Source organism: Pagrus pagrus (assembly GCF_965226575.1).
Source record: "Pagrus pagrus genome assembly, chromosome: 3".
NCBI classification, from domain to species: domain Eukaryota; kingdom Metazoa; phylum Chordata; class Actinopteri; order Spariformes; family Sparidae; genus Pagrus; species Pagrus pagrus.
Genome location: NC_140187.1, coordinates 4,029,451 through 4,042,501, shown reverse-complemented (window position 1 = coordinate 4,042,501; position 13,051 = coordinate 4,029,451).

Below are 13,051 nucleotides of genomic sequence, written 5' to 3'. Positions count from 1 at the left end.
TTTCATTGCTTTGATTGAGAGAGCCCTAGTTTTATTAAAGAAAAAGTAGTCATGCAGCACAATTGCCCCGTCACTGTTTTGTTATTTGATGATGATCACCGCAGCATTTTAATGTTGTAGCTGATGGCGAGGAGTCTTATTTTAAATCATTGACATGCATTTGGTAGTTATGTTCACAACAATGCATCATACTTTATCAACCACCTATTTATTTTGTATGTTAAATTGTAATCTGCAAAGTAACATCTACAGCTTTCAAGTAAAGTGGATTTAAAAGTACATTATTTCCTTTTGAGACGTAGTAGAAGTACCTCAAAGTAGTGGTGCAGTACTTGGGTCTCTTTACAGATCTGAGTGATGGCAGAGATTCAGTTGGCTAACGCTGTATTCACATGAGCTGCATGAGAAGTTTACTAAGACAAACATTATTTTTTGTGTATTGATTATTTCCCCCCACCTGCTGCAGCTCTGTATGCCCGCAGTGAAAACAGACATCCTGCTGTGAAACTGGGAGGTTTTCATCAATCTTTGCAGAAACTTCATAACATGTTTAAACAGCAGGATATTTGTGTTTTTCTGAACGGCTGCCTGTGGATGTTACACTTCACAGGAGCCCCAGAGGAAACGAAATATATAAATCAATTTTCACATTAAATCACTATGTAATGAAAACCACATACTGTATGTCCAAAAGTGTTGATTTAGATTTTTTTAAACTTAAGGATTAAGTGTTGTCTTACCTCTTATGTGTTTTTGGTTGAGTTATTTCCTGTTTTAATTTGTAGTCACTTTCCACTTCCTCCCTTTGTCTGTTTTCCCGCCCTTTTTCTGTGTACACCTGTGTCTCGCCCCCTGTGTATTTAAGCCACTGTTTTTCCCTCACTCTACGATGGTCCATCTTTGCTCCTGTTTTACTGTGTCTCACCTTTCCCGCTCACCTATCGTCTCCAGTTGTCTCTGTTTTACACTTTTTGTTGCCTGAGGTTTGGCTGCGATGCCTCTTGCACTTTTGTTGCTTGCCTTTTAGATTTTTTTATTTTAGATTTAGTAATTGGCTTCAGTTTTCATTAAAGCTCGCTGCAAGTTTTCAACCTGACTGACTCGGTGTCTGCATTTGGTTCCCTTTGTGTGAGACCTGACAGTTTTCAAAGGAAAGCTTTTTATCGTCAATATCTTGTTATGCACACAATAACTGATAATGGTTACTGGCACTGACCTCTGGTACTAATGCAATGCATCATTGCTGCTTCCCAATAAAAGCCTTCATTTGAGTTCACTGGAAAGCTTTTATAGCAAATGAAATGTGCCTGGAAGTGGTGTCACTTTCTCACGTGGAAAAAGCCAGTTACATATGGTTGTACGTAATTACAATGTGAAAATGGAATTTTTTTCTCACTAAAAATATTTGGAAATTATCATTATTACGTGAATTAGAGTGAATTACGTGAAGACCTGGTCCACAAGTACACGAGCATTTGTTAAAACAATTTTTTTTCCTTCTCCGGTTAAAAATAAAAATCCCGATTTCGCAAACGCAGTCTGTCAAGTACACGCTAAAGCAATGATGCACAGAGGGATGCCACTCACTCGGTGAAACCCTGCTGTCACGTCACCCTCTGACTCGCTTGCGCATGTTTCCAGACGGGTCAGGTGGGTTGCTGACATCGCCCCAGACCCGTTACGTGGGCCGGTCCCCACCCTGCCGATGCAACGCAGTTTGGCCGCACTGACGACAGTTGCACCGGGAGCGAGGGAGTCCCGGAGACAGGGTGTAGCGAGCACTCAGTCCACGGCCCCGGGAAGCGGCGAGGTCAGGGCGGGCCACAGCCACCTTCACCTCGAGCCTTTCCAAGTCGACCAAGACCCAGTTGTGGCGCACCACGATATGTATACGGAAGGCCAAAACGCACATTAAAGGCTTCATTTTAAGAAATACACGAGTATTTGTGGACTCGGTCTAAGTAGCCATTCAGCTACAGGAGATGATTCAGTTCTGACTGGTGAAAAATGACTTTGCACTTCATTTGAAGAGATTAAGAGATTCGCTATGAACCCATTGACAACACTCCCGTAGACTATTTTTTTCTTTTCACCTTTTATTCCAGCTCGTATGTACGCGTGTGATTTTGTTCTGTGTGCATTTACTCCCGTCTTCTCACCTCGTCCTCCTCGTGTCTCTTCCTGTCTTTGTCTCCATGTTGTGCTCTCTCTCCCTCTGTTCTTCTGTGTCTTGTTTTCTGTGAAGCAGAGAGGAGAAGCAGAGAGGAGATGGGCTGTGTAATCACCGGCGCTTCACAGGGCTCCATTCATCTCTCTGCTTCTATAGATAGAAGCCATAGGGGACACACACACACACACACACACACACACTAACACATAATCAAAACAAACACACTGCACAGGTTGAGACGCACATGTGCCGTATAAAGCTGCCTTATCACTGCGCTACCACGTTTAACAAGAGTCAATAGCCATGCGAGCAGCTCTGTGATGCTGCACAGAGGTGCTACGAGCTAAATGCTAACGTCATCATGCCGACATTATCAACATAACACAATAAACTGCTGATGTAATGTTGACCATGTTCACCATCTTGGAATAGTCTGCATGATAACAGATTGTTTTGCAGGCAACAAATTACCTTTTTTATCCTGTCAATGTTTAACAATTAACACCAATAACACAACCTGCAACTGGACTCTAACAATTTAGCTAATAAAACATCTCCTTGTCTAATAAAATGTTTGTCTGACTTACGTAGACTGTCACCGGGCATCGATTACCTCCTTTTTTTTGCACGGTATATGTAACAACAGCGCCTTGCGAACGGTCTAGTTACCGTAAGTAAAAATGGTCCATGACCCATGTTTTATTATGATAATGTAATAAACTGAGTTCAAGTTCAAGCTCTTTTTATTTGTGCCATGTTACGTCGAGCACAGTCTTCATCAGACAGCCACTATTCTCGTTGCATTTTTCTGACTTCACTTTGAATATAAATGAAAGTATTTGTTTCAGTTAAGCTGGCGGAGAAACACTTTACGTCAATATTACATAATAATCCTGCTTTGTCAGTAAGATTTGTATTTATTTTTGCATTATCAGCTATGACGCACTAAACGTAAATGTGGAAGCATCTTGCGTCATTGAACCACCGCCCTCCCTTCACTGTCAGTTGTCGTCTACGTTGTCCATTCAGCAAATACTGAAAAAAAACATATCGAGGCAACAATTTAGAAATATCAGCAGCAAATGAATCCTGTAATCGGTTATAAAACTACCTGATCAACCCTGTACAGACAGTCATTTTTGCTCTGGGACTGTAAAACCTTTTACTCACTGGCCTTTTTATATCATGGTTGTCTTATTTGGGGTCCCAGTGTTCGTGTTTGTGTAGCTTGCAGTCAGCAGCCTTTGTAAAAGGCTCTTTACACTGTGATGCTTCTGTCCTTGTGTGCTCTGCTGAGTCTACTGTGGCCAGTGAAGTGCACTGGTATCGTGTTGACAAGCGTTCGGCCGCTCGCTGTGAGCATGCTGTCCAAGCACACCTTATCACAGGAGCATTGACCTTTTACTACAAGTACCTGCCTGAGTCTCCGTCTCCGCCTTTTTCATGTCCCTGCCTGTCTCTCTGCCTCCCTGCCTTTTCCCTCCATCTGCTCCTCTGTCAGACTATCCGTCTTATTTTTTTGCATTTCCATTTGTCTTCTTTCCGCTATCATCAGCTGTCCTTGCGTGTCTTCTTGTGTTAATTTGTCTACTTGACAATCACGCTACAGTTTCCCCCTTCGCTGTCTGAATTTTATTTCCTGTCTGTTCCTACCATCACACTATAAGCAGATGGTGACACTGAGCCAGACGAAAGGCTGTCGTCTTGCTTGCAGGTCCCGTGGTACGTGGATACCACAACGTTTAAACAGTTGTAAGCGTTTGACCACTTAAGGAGACCTCAGGACAATTTCAGGCTGTAAAACTGGACATTTTTGACGAAACGTCGGAACATCTCCAGCCACAACAAATTTGTGTGTTTTGACAAAACATTGAGATATCTACAGCGGTGTTTGTAACAACATAACCAAGTATTTTAAGCCAAAACAGGATCTTTTCCTACCTTTACCAAGTGGTTTTTGTGCCTAAATCTAACCATTAGGTTGCAACAGAAATAAATGTGAGGTTTAAAGGTTTTATTGTTCTGTTAATTGGGTTGGCACCTTATCTTGTTGAACAAGCCACCAAACAAACGATACTAAGGAAAAGTGCACTGTTCGCATCAGTTTGCAGGCCATATAGCTAATTAGCTGCTCAGCTGCAGCTCATTAAACATGATGTAAACATACCTGCAAATGCCACTTTGGTCCATTTAGATGCCATTGTGCTCCTTACTCTTTAAAACGACTGCTAACACGGTTTGAAGGCTAAGCAGCAGAAGTTTGATGTTTTGTCTCTCCCTCCCCTGCAGGTGCTCAGCCTGCCAGCTGCTCTCGATTAAACACTGACACAGCCACGCCCCTCAAGCCAGCTGAGATGACAGGGAGCCTTCTGATATTTCCCAGTGGACATTTTTCTGCTCTCCGTTATAACAAAACTATTAATAATCAATTTGAAAAAAAAAATCATTCATACATATACCTTATTTTTGACTGTTGTAGGTTTAAGTTTGAGTTTCTGTTCAGTCATGATGGCTCAACAGTTACTCTTAGCACCTTTCCTGTTGAACTGAAGAAAAACATTTTGCAGAAATTACATAGAAGCATAGAAACAACAACAGGAGCAACATTTCCTTTAGGATAAAACACAGCTGGGCACAAAATCAAACTATGCCCAGAGTCTGAGAACAGTAGGTCAAAACAATGTTCTGCTTTATTAACTGCAGGTGTAGAGAGCAGCAAACCTGACATTTATTTATATGAAAATGTCACAGTATTACTTCAGGTCGTTAAAGGAGCTACTCCAGGCAGATTTCACTGAATTTATTCAGTAAAACAACTGACAACCCTGAAACCACATTACAAAACACATCCGTCCATGCACTGAGTTTATATGATTGCACCTTTCAAAGTGCATCTTTCACCTGGATGTCCATGTTTGTTTTGTCGTCTTTCAGTCTGCCACAATCAGATGTCTCTGATCCTGCAGAGAGCTCTAAATATATACCATGGGAATAAAAAATTAATCCTGACTGAACCTTGACCTGGAGAGTGTGATCAGGTTAGGGGCATAAAGGTCGCGTATGCCCGCCCTGCTCAGCTGCCTGCCCGCCCCGATCCTCAGGCGTTGCCAAGGCAACTGCAAGTTGCAGCAGCGACGTCAGGATCAGCTGACACTGATGTGAGATGACAAGACCACCCAGAGAGGAACAGAGAGTGGATGGGAAAGGGGAAAAGAAATAATTAAGGGAACAGACTGAGGACATGAGGACATTTCCTAATGACGGAGATTCAAAGTGACGCGCTGTGAGACAAAAAACTGATGGAGTGAAATGGAAATGTAGAGTTAGATGGACAGAAGAGGGGAGATGGAAGATAACGTGCAGAGGTGCTCGTCAGCGTTCAAATCAGGTTTTTTTCCCGAAATCACTCTAAGCTCACACACACACACACACACACACACAGCCGTGTAGTCCACTGAGATTATGCAACTGAATGTGTGTTATTCCATCATAATCCTGCCTGGCTGGGCATTAACATTGAAACTTTTACGAGTAGAGCAGGTCAAAAGTGTTCTCTCATTCTTTTTCTCATTTTCTTTATCTGCTTTATCTCCTACATCTTTTCTCTCTCACACACACAATCAGACGTTATCATTTTCCAAACCTAGAAACTTCATTTGTTCACCTGGTCACGAAAAAAAACTTTACTTTCCGTGGGATTAGCTTCAGTGGAAAAGCGAAAGCATTGGAGAACGCATTGATATCGCTTCAGGAAACATCCGAAAGAAGATTCTTGAGGTTGACTGCGACATTAATCCATAAAACTGACTCGTTCTGATAGCAACACAAAAGTAGGCCAACTTTAACATTACATCTGCATCCACATCTGTTATTATACCTCTTACTTTGGTTTACCTCTTTATAAATGTCAGTGTGCTGACTGCATGTTTTCTTTGTTTATTCCTTTAGTTTTTCAGTCTGTTCTCAGTGGACTGTGTTTGAGTTTAGTCCATAAATGGGTCAATGACGTGACGCAATTTTTTTTGTGTTCTTATGGTTCAGTTGAATTTAAAAAGGTTAAAATTTGAAAATAAACATACAAATTACTTGCATACATTCTCTTTTTGAAGACCTCATCTAAAATTTCTGGATTTAATCAATTTTCAGAGAATATTCAGGGGATAATGGCAAAAATGTCAATGTGTGTAACCATAAAAACTTCGTACCAAATAGTTTAACTTGTTCAAAAAAGGTGAAATGATCAATAAAACACCCTATCAACTAGTTTGGCATAATCTTACATTTGTGTTGTTTAATAATGAATTAAATAAATTGAACACCATTGTTCTGAATATTATAATTATTTTGGGGAATCGTGTCTGTCAAGTCAACTTCCTAAAGTGTCAAGGTGGTGTAACCAACATTCAAGGGGAATTGTTAATTTGTGCAAAAAGACCATGTGACAGGATATCATATCACAGAGAAGGACCCCTGATTAGCCAACTGCTGCATGACGAGGTTAGTAACTCTCTTTGAAATCTTGCTAATTTGACATTTTCAGGGTATGGTCAGGTGTGCTTAGGGTCACGTGTCGAATGGTATGACGCCAGGAAAACATTTATCATTCATAATAATTGTAAAAATGGAGGGATGGAGGGATTCACCTGCCCTCAAACAACTTCTGCCCTGACACCAGAAGGGGTTCACCTGCCCTCAAACAACTTCTGCCCTGAGACCAGGAGAGATTCACCCGCCCTCAGACAACTTCTGCCCTGAGACCAACTTCTGCCCTCAGACAACTTCTGCCCTGAGACCAGAAGGGGTTCACCTGCCCTCAAACAACTTCTGCCCTGAGACCAGGAGAGATTCACCTGCCCTCAGACAACTTCTGCCCTGAGACCAACTTCTGCCCTCAGACAACTTCTGCCCTGAGCCCAGAAGGGGTTCACCTGCCCTCAAACAACTTCTGCCCTGAGACCAGGAGAGATTCACCTGCCCTCAGACAACTTCTGCCCTCAGACAACTTCTGCCCTGAGACCAGGAAGGATTTACCTGCCCTCAGACAACTTCTGCCCTGAGACCTGGAGGGATTCACCTGCCCTCAGACAACTTCTGCCCTGAGACCAGGAGGGATTCACCTGCCCTCAGACAACTTCTGCCCTGAGACCAACTTCTGCCCTCAGACAACTTCTGCCCTCAGACAACTTCTGCCCTGGGACCAACTTCTGCCCTCAGACAACTTCTGCCCTGAGACCAGAAGGGGTTCACCTGCCCTCAAACAACTTCTGCCCTGAGACCAGGAGAGATTCACCTGCCCTCAGACAACTTCTGCCCTGAGACCAACTTCTGCCCTCAGACAACTTCTGCCCTGAGACCAGGAGGGATTCACCTGCCCTCAAACAACTTCTGCCCTGAGACCAGAAGGGGTTCACCTGCCCTCAAACAACTTCTGCCCTGAGACCAGGAGAGATTCACCTGCCCTCAGACAACTTCTGCCCTCAGACAACTTCTGCCCTGAGACCAGGAAGGATTTACCTGCCCTCAGACAACTTCTGCCCTGAGACCTGGAGGGATTCACCTGCCCTCAGACAACTTCTGACCTGAGACCAGGAGGGATTCACCTGCCCTCAGACAACTTCTGCCCTGAGACCAACTTCTGCCCTCAGACAACTTCTGCCCTCAGACAACTTCTGCCCTGAGACCAGGAGAGATTCACCTGCCCTCAGACAACTTCTGCCCTGAGACCAACTTCTGCCCTCAGACAACTTCTGCCCTGAGACCAGGAGGGATTCACCTGCCCTCAGACAACTTCTGCCCTCAGACAACTTCTGCCCTGAGCCCAGAAGGGGTTCACCTGCCCTCAGACCAACTTCTGCTCTCAGACAACTTCTGCCCTGAGACCAGAAGGGGTTCACCTGCCCTCAAAAAACTTCTGCCCTGAGACCAGGAGAGATTCACCTGCCCTCAGACAACTTCTGCCCTGAGACCAACTTCTGCCCTCAGACAACTTCTGCCCTGAGTCCAGGAAGGATTTACCTGCCCTCAGACAACTTCTGCCCTGAGACCTGGAGGGATTCACCTGCCCTCAGACAACTTCTGCCCTGAGACCAACTTCTGCCCTCAGACAACTTCTGCCATGAGACCAGGAGGGATTCACCTGCCCTCAGACAACTTCTGCCCTGAGACCAGGAGGGATTCACCTGCCCTCAGACAACTTCTGCCCTGAGACCAGAAGGGGTTCACCTACCCTCAAACAACTTCTGCCCTGAGACCAGGAGAGATTCACCTGCCCTCAGACAACTTCTGCCCTGAGACCAACTTCTGCCCTCAGACAACTTCTGCCCTGAGACCAGGAGGGATTCACCTGCCCTCAGACAACTTCTGCCCTCAGACAACTTCTGCCCTGAGCCCAGAAGGGGTTCACCTGCCCTCAGACCAACTTCTGCTCTCAGACAACTTCTGCCCTGAGACCAGAAGGGGTTCACCTGCCCTCAAAAAACTTCTGCCCTGAGACCAGGAGAGATTCACCTGCCCTCAGACAACTTCTGCCCTGAGACCAACTTCTGCCCTCAGACAACTTCTGCCCTGAGTCCAGGAAGGATTTACCTGCCCTCAGACAACTTCTGCCCTGAGACCTGGAGGGATTCACCTGCCCTCAGACAACTTCTGCCCTGAGACCAACTTCTGCCCTCAGACAACTTCTGCCATGAGACCAGGAGGGATTCACCTGCCCTCAGACAACTTCTGCCCTGAGACCAGGAGGGATTCACCTGCCCTCAGACAACTTCTGCCCTGAGACCAGAAGGGGTTCACCTACCCTCAAACAACTTCTGCCCTGAGACCAGGAGAGATTCACCTGCCCTCAGACAACTTCTGCCCTGAGACCAACTTCTGCCCTCAGACAACTTCTGCCCTGAGACCAGGAAGGATTTACCTGCCCTCAGACAACTTCTGCCCTGAGACCTGGAGGGATTCACCTGCCCTCAGACAACTTCTGCCCTGAGACCACTTCTGCCCTGAGACCTGGAGGGATTCACCTGCCCTCAGACAACTTCTGCCCTGAGACCAACTTCTGCCCTCAGACAACTTCTGCCCTGAGCCCAGAAGGGGTTCACCTGCCCTCAAACAACTTCTGCCCTGAGACCTGGAGGGATTCACCTGCCCTCAGACAACTTCTGCCCTGAGACCAGAAGGGGTTCACCTGCCCTCAAACAACTTCTGCCCTGAGACCAGGAGAGATTCATCTGCCCTGAGACCAACTTCTGCCCTCAGACAACTTCTGCCCTGAGACCAGAAGGGGTTCACCTGCCCTCAAACAACTTCTGCCCTGAGACCAGAAGGGGTTCACCTGCCCTCAAACAACTTCTGCCCTGAGACCAGGAGAGATTCACCTGCCCTCAGACAACTTCTGCCCTGAGACCAACTTCTGCCCTCAGACAACTTCTGCCCTGAGACCAACTTCTGCCCTCAGACAACTTCTGCCCTGAGCCCAGAAGGGGTTCACCTGCCCTCAAACAACTTCTGCCCTGAGACCAGAAGGGGTTCACCTGCCCTCAAACAACTTCTGCCCTGAGACCAGGAGAGATTCACCCGCCCTCAGACAACTTCTGCCCTGAGACCAACTTCTGCCCTCAGACAACTTCTGCCCTGAGACCAGAAGGGGTTCACCTGCCCTCAAACAACTTCTGCCCTGAGACCAGGAGAGATTCATCTGCCCTGAGACCAACTTCTGCCCTCAGACAACTTCTGCCCTGAGACCAGAAGGGGTTCACCTGCCCTCAAACAACTTCTGCCCTGATACCAGGAGGGATTCACCTGCCCTCAGACAACTTCTGCCCTGAGCCCAGAAGGGGTTCACCTGCCCTCAGACCAACTTCTGCTCTCAGACAACTTCTGCCCTGAGACCAGAAGGGGTTCACCTGCCCTCAAAAAACTTCTGCCCTGAGACCAGGAGAGATTCACCTGCCCTCAGACAACTTCTGCCCTGAGACCAACTTCTGCCCTCAGACAACTTCTGCCCTGAGTCCAGGAAGGATTTACCTGCCCTCAGACAACTTCTGCCCTGAGACCTGGAGGGATTCACCTGCCCTCAGACAACTTCTGCCCTGAGACCAACTTCTGCCCTCAGACAACTTCTGCCATGAGACCAGGAGGGATTCACCTGCCCTCAGACAACTTCTGCCCTGAGACCTGGAGGGGTTCACCTGCCCTCAGACAACTTCTGCCCTGAGACCACTTCTGCCCTGAGACCTGGAGGGATTCACCTGCCCTCAGACAACTTCTGCCCTGAGACCAACTTCTGCCCTCAGACAACTTCTGCCCTGAGCCCAGAAGGGGTTCACCTGCCCTCAAACAACTTCTGCCCTGAGACCAGAAGGGGTTCACTTGCCCTCAAACAACTTCTGCCCTGAGACCAGGAGAGATTCACCTCCCCTCAGACAACTTCTGCCCTGAGACCAACTTCTGCCCTCAGACAACTTCTGCCCTGAGACCAGGAAGGATTTACCTGCCCTCAGACAACTTCTGCCCTGAGACCTGGAGGGATTCACCTGCCCTCAGACAACTTCTGCCCTGAGACCAACTTCTGCCCTCAGACAACTTCTGCCATGAGACCAGGAGGGATTCACCTGCCCTCAGACAACTTCTGCCCTGAGACCAGGAGGGATTCACCTGCCCTCAGACAACTTCTGCCCTGAGACCAACTTCTGCCCTCAGACAACTTCTGCCCTGAGACCAGAAGGGGTTCACCTGCCCTCAAACAACTTCTGCCCTGAGACCAGGAGGGATTCACCTGCCCTCAGACAACTTCTGCCCTGAGACCAACTTCTGCCCTCAGACAACTTCTGCCCTGAGACCAGGAGGGATTCACCTGCCCTCAAACAACTTCTGCCCTGAGACCAGGAGAGATTCACCTGCCCTCAGACAACTTCTGCCCTCAGACAACTTCTGCCCTGAGACCAGGAAGGATGTACCTGCCCTCAGACAACTTCTGCCCTGAGACCTGGAGGGATTCACCTGCCCTCAGACAACTTCTGCCCTGAGACCAGGAGGGATTCACCTGCCCTCAGACAACTTCTGCCCTGAGACCAACTTCTGCCCTCAGACACCTTCTGCCCTGAGACCAGGAGGGATTCACCTGCCCTCAAACAACTTCTGCCCTGAGACCAGAAGGGGTTCACCTGCCCTCAAACAACTTCTGCCCTGAGACCAGGAGAGATTCACCTGCCCTCAGACAACTTCTGCCCTCAGACAACTTCTGCCCTGAGACCAGGAAGGATTTACCTGCCCTCAGACAACTTCTGCCCTGAGACCTGGAGGGATTCACCTGCCCTCAGACAACTTCTGACCTGAGACCAGGAGGGATTCACCTGCCCTCAGACAACTTCTGCCCTGAGACCAACTTCTGCCCTCAGACAACTTCTGCCCTCAGACAACTTCTGCCCTGAGACCAGGAGAGATTCACCTGCCCTCAGACAACTTCTGCCCTGAGACCAACTTCTGCCCTCAGACAACTTCTGCCCTGAGACCAGGAGGGATTCACCTGCCTTAAGACAACTTCTGCCCTCAGACAACTTCTGCCCTGAGCCCAGAAGGGGTTCACCTGCCCTCAGACCAACTTCTGCTCTCAGACAACTTCTGCCCTGAGACCAGAAGGGGTTCACCTGCCCTCAAAAAACTTCTGCCCTGAGACCAGGAGAGATTCACCTGCCCTCAGACAACTTCTGCCCTGAGACCAACTTCTGCCCTCAGACAACTTCTGCCCTGAGTCCAGGAAGGATTTACCTGCCCTCAGACAACTTCTGCCCTGAGACCTGGAGGGATTCACCTGCCCTCAGACAACTTCTGCCCTGAGACCAACTTCTGCCCTCAGACAACTTCTGCCATGAGACCAGGAGGGATTCACCTGCCCTCAGACAACTTCTGCCCTGAGACCAGGAGGGATTCACCTGCCCTCAGACAACTTCTGCCCTGAGACCAGAAGGGGTTCACCTACCCTCAAACAACTTCTGCCCTGAGACCAACTTCTGCCCTCAGACAACTTCTGCCCTGAGACCAGAAGGGGTTCACCTGCCCTCAAACAACTTCTGCCCTGAGACCAGGAGAGATTCATCTGCCCTGAGACCAACTTCTGCCCTCAGACAACTTCTGCCCTGAGACCAGAAGGGGTTCACCTGCCCTCAAACAACTTCTGCCCTGAGACCAGGAGGGATTCACCTGCCCTCAGACAAAAATCTGCCCTGAGCCCAGAAGGGGTTCACCTGCCCTCAGACCAACTTCTGCTCTCAGACAACTTCTGCCCTGAGACCAGAAGGGGTTCACCTGCCCTCAAAAAACTTCTGCCCTGAGACCAGGAGAGATTCACCTGCCCTCAGACAACTTCTGCCCTGAGACCAACTTCTGCCCTCAGACAACTTCTGCCCTGAGTCCAGGAAGGATTTACCTGCCCTCAGACAACTTCTGCCCTGAGACCTGGAGGGATTCACCTGCCCTCAGACAACTTCTGCCCTGAGACCAACTTCTGCCCTCAGACAACTTCTGCCATGAGACCAGGAGGGATTCACCTGCCCTCAGACAACTTCTGCCCTGAGACCTGGAGGGGTTCACCTGCCCTCAGACAACTTCTGCCCTGAGACCACTTCTGCCCTGAGACCTGGAGGGATTCACCTGCCCTCAGACAACTTCTGCCCTGAGACCAACTTCTGCCCTCAGACAACTTCTGCCCTGAGCCCAGAAGGGGTTCACCTGCCCTCAAACAACTTCTGCCCTGAGACCAGAAGGGGTTCACTTGCCCTCAAACAACTTCTGCCCTGAGACCAGGAGAGATTCACCTCCCCTCAGACAACTTCTGCCCTGAGACCAACTTCTGCCCTCAGACAACTTCTGCCCTGAGACCAGGAAGGA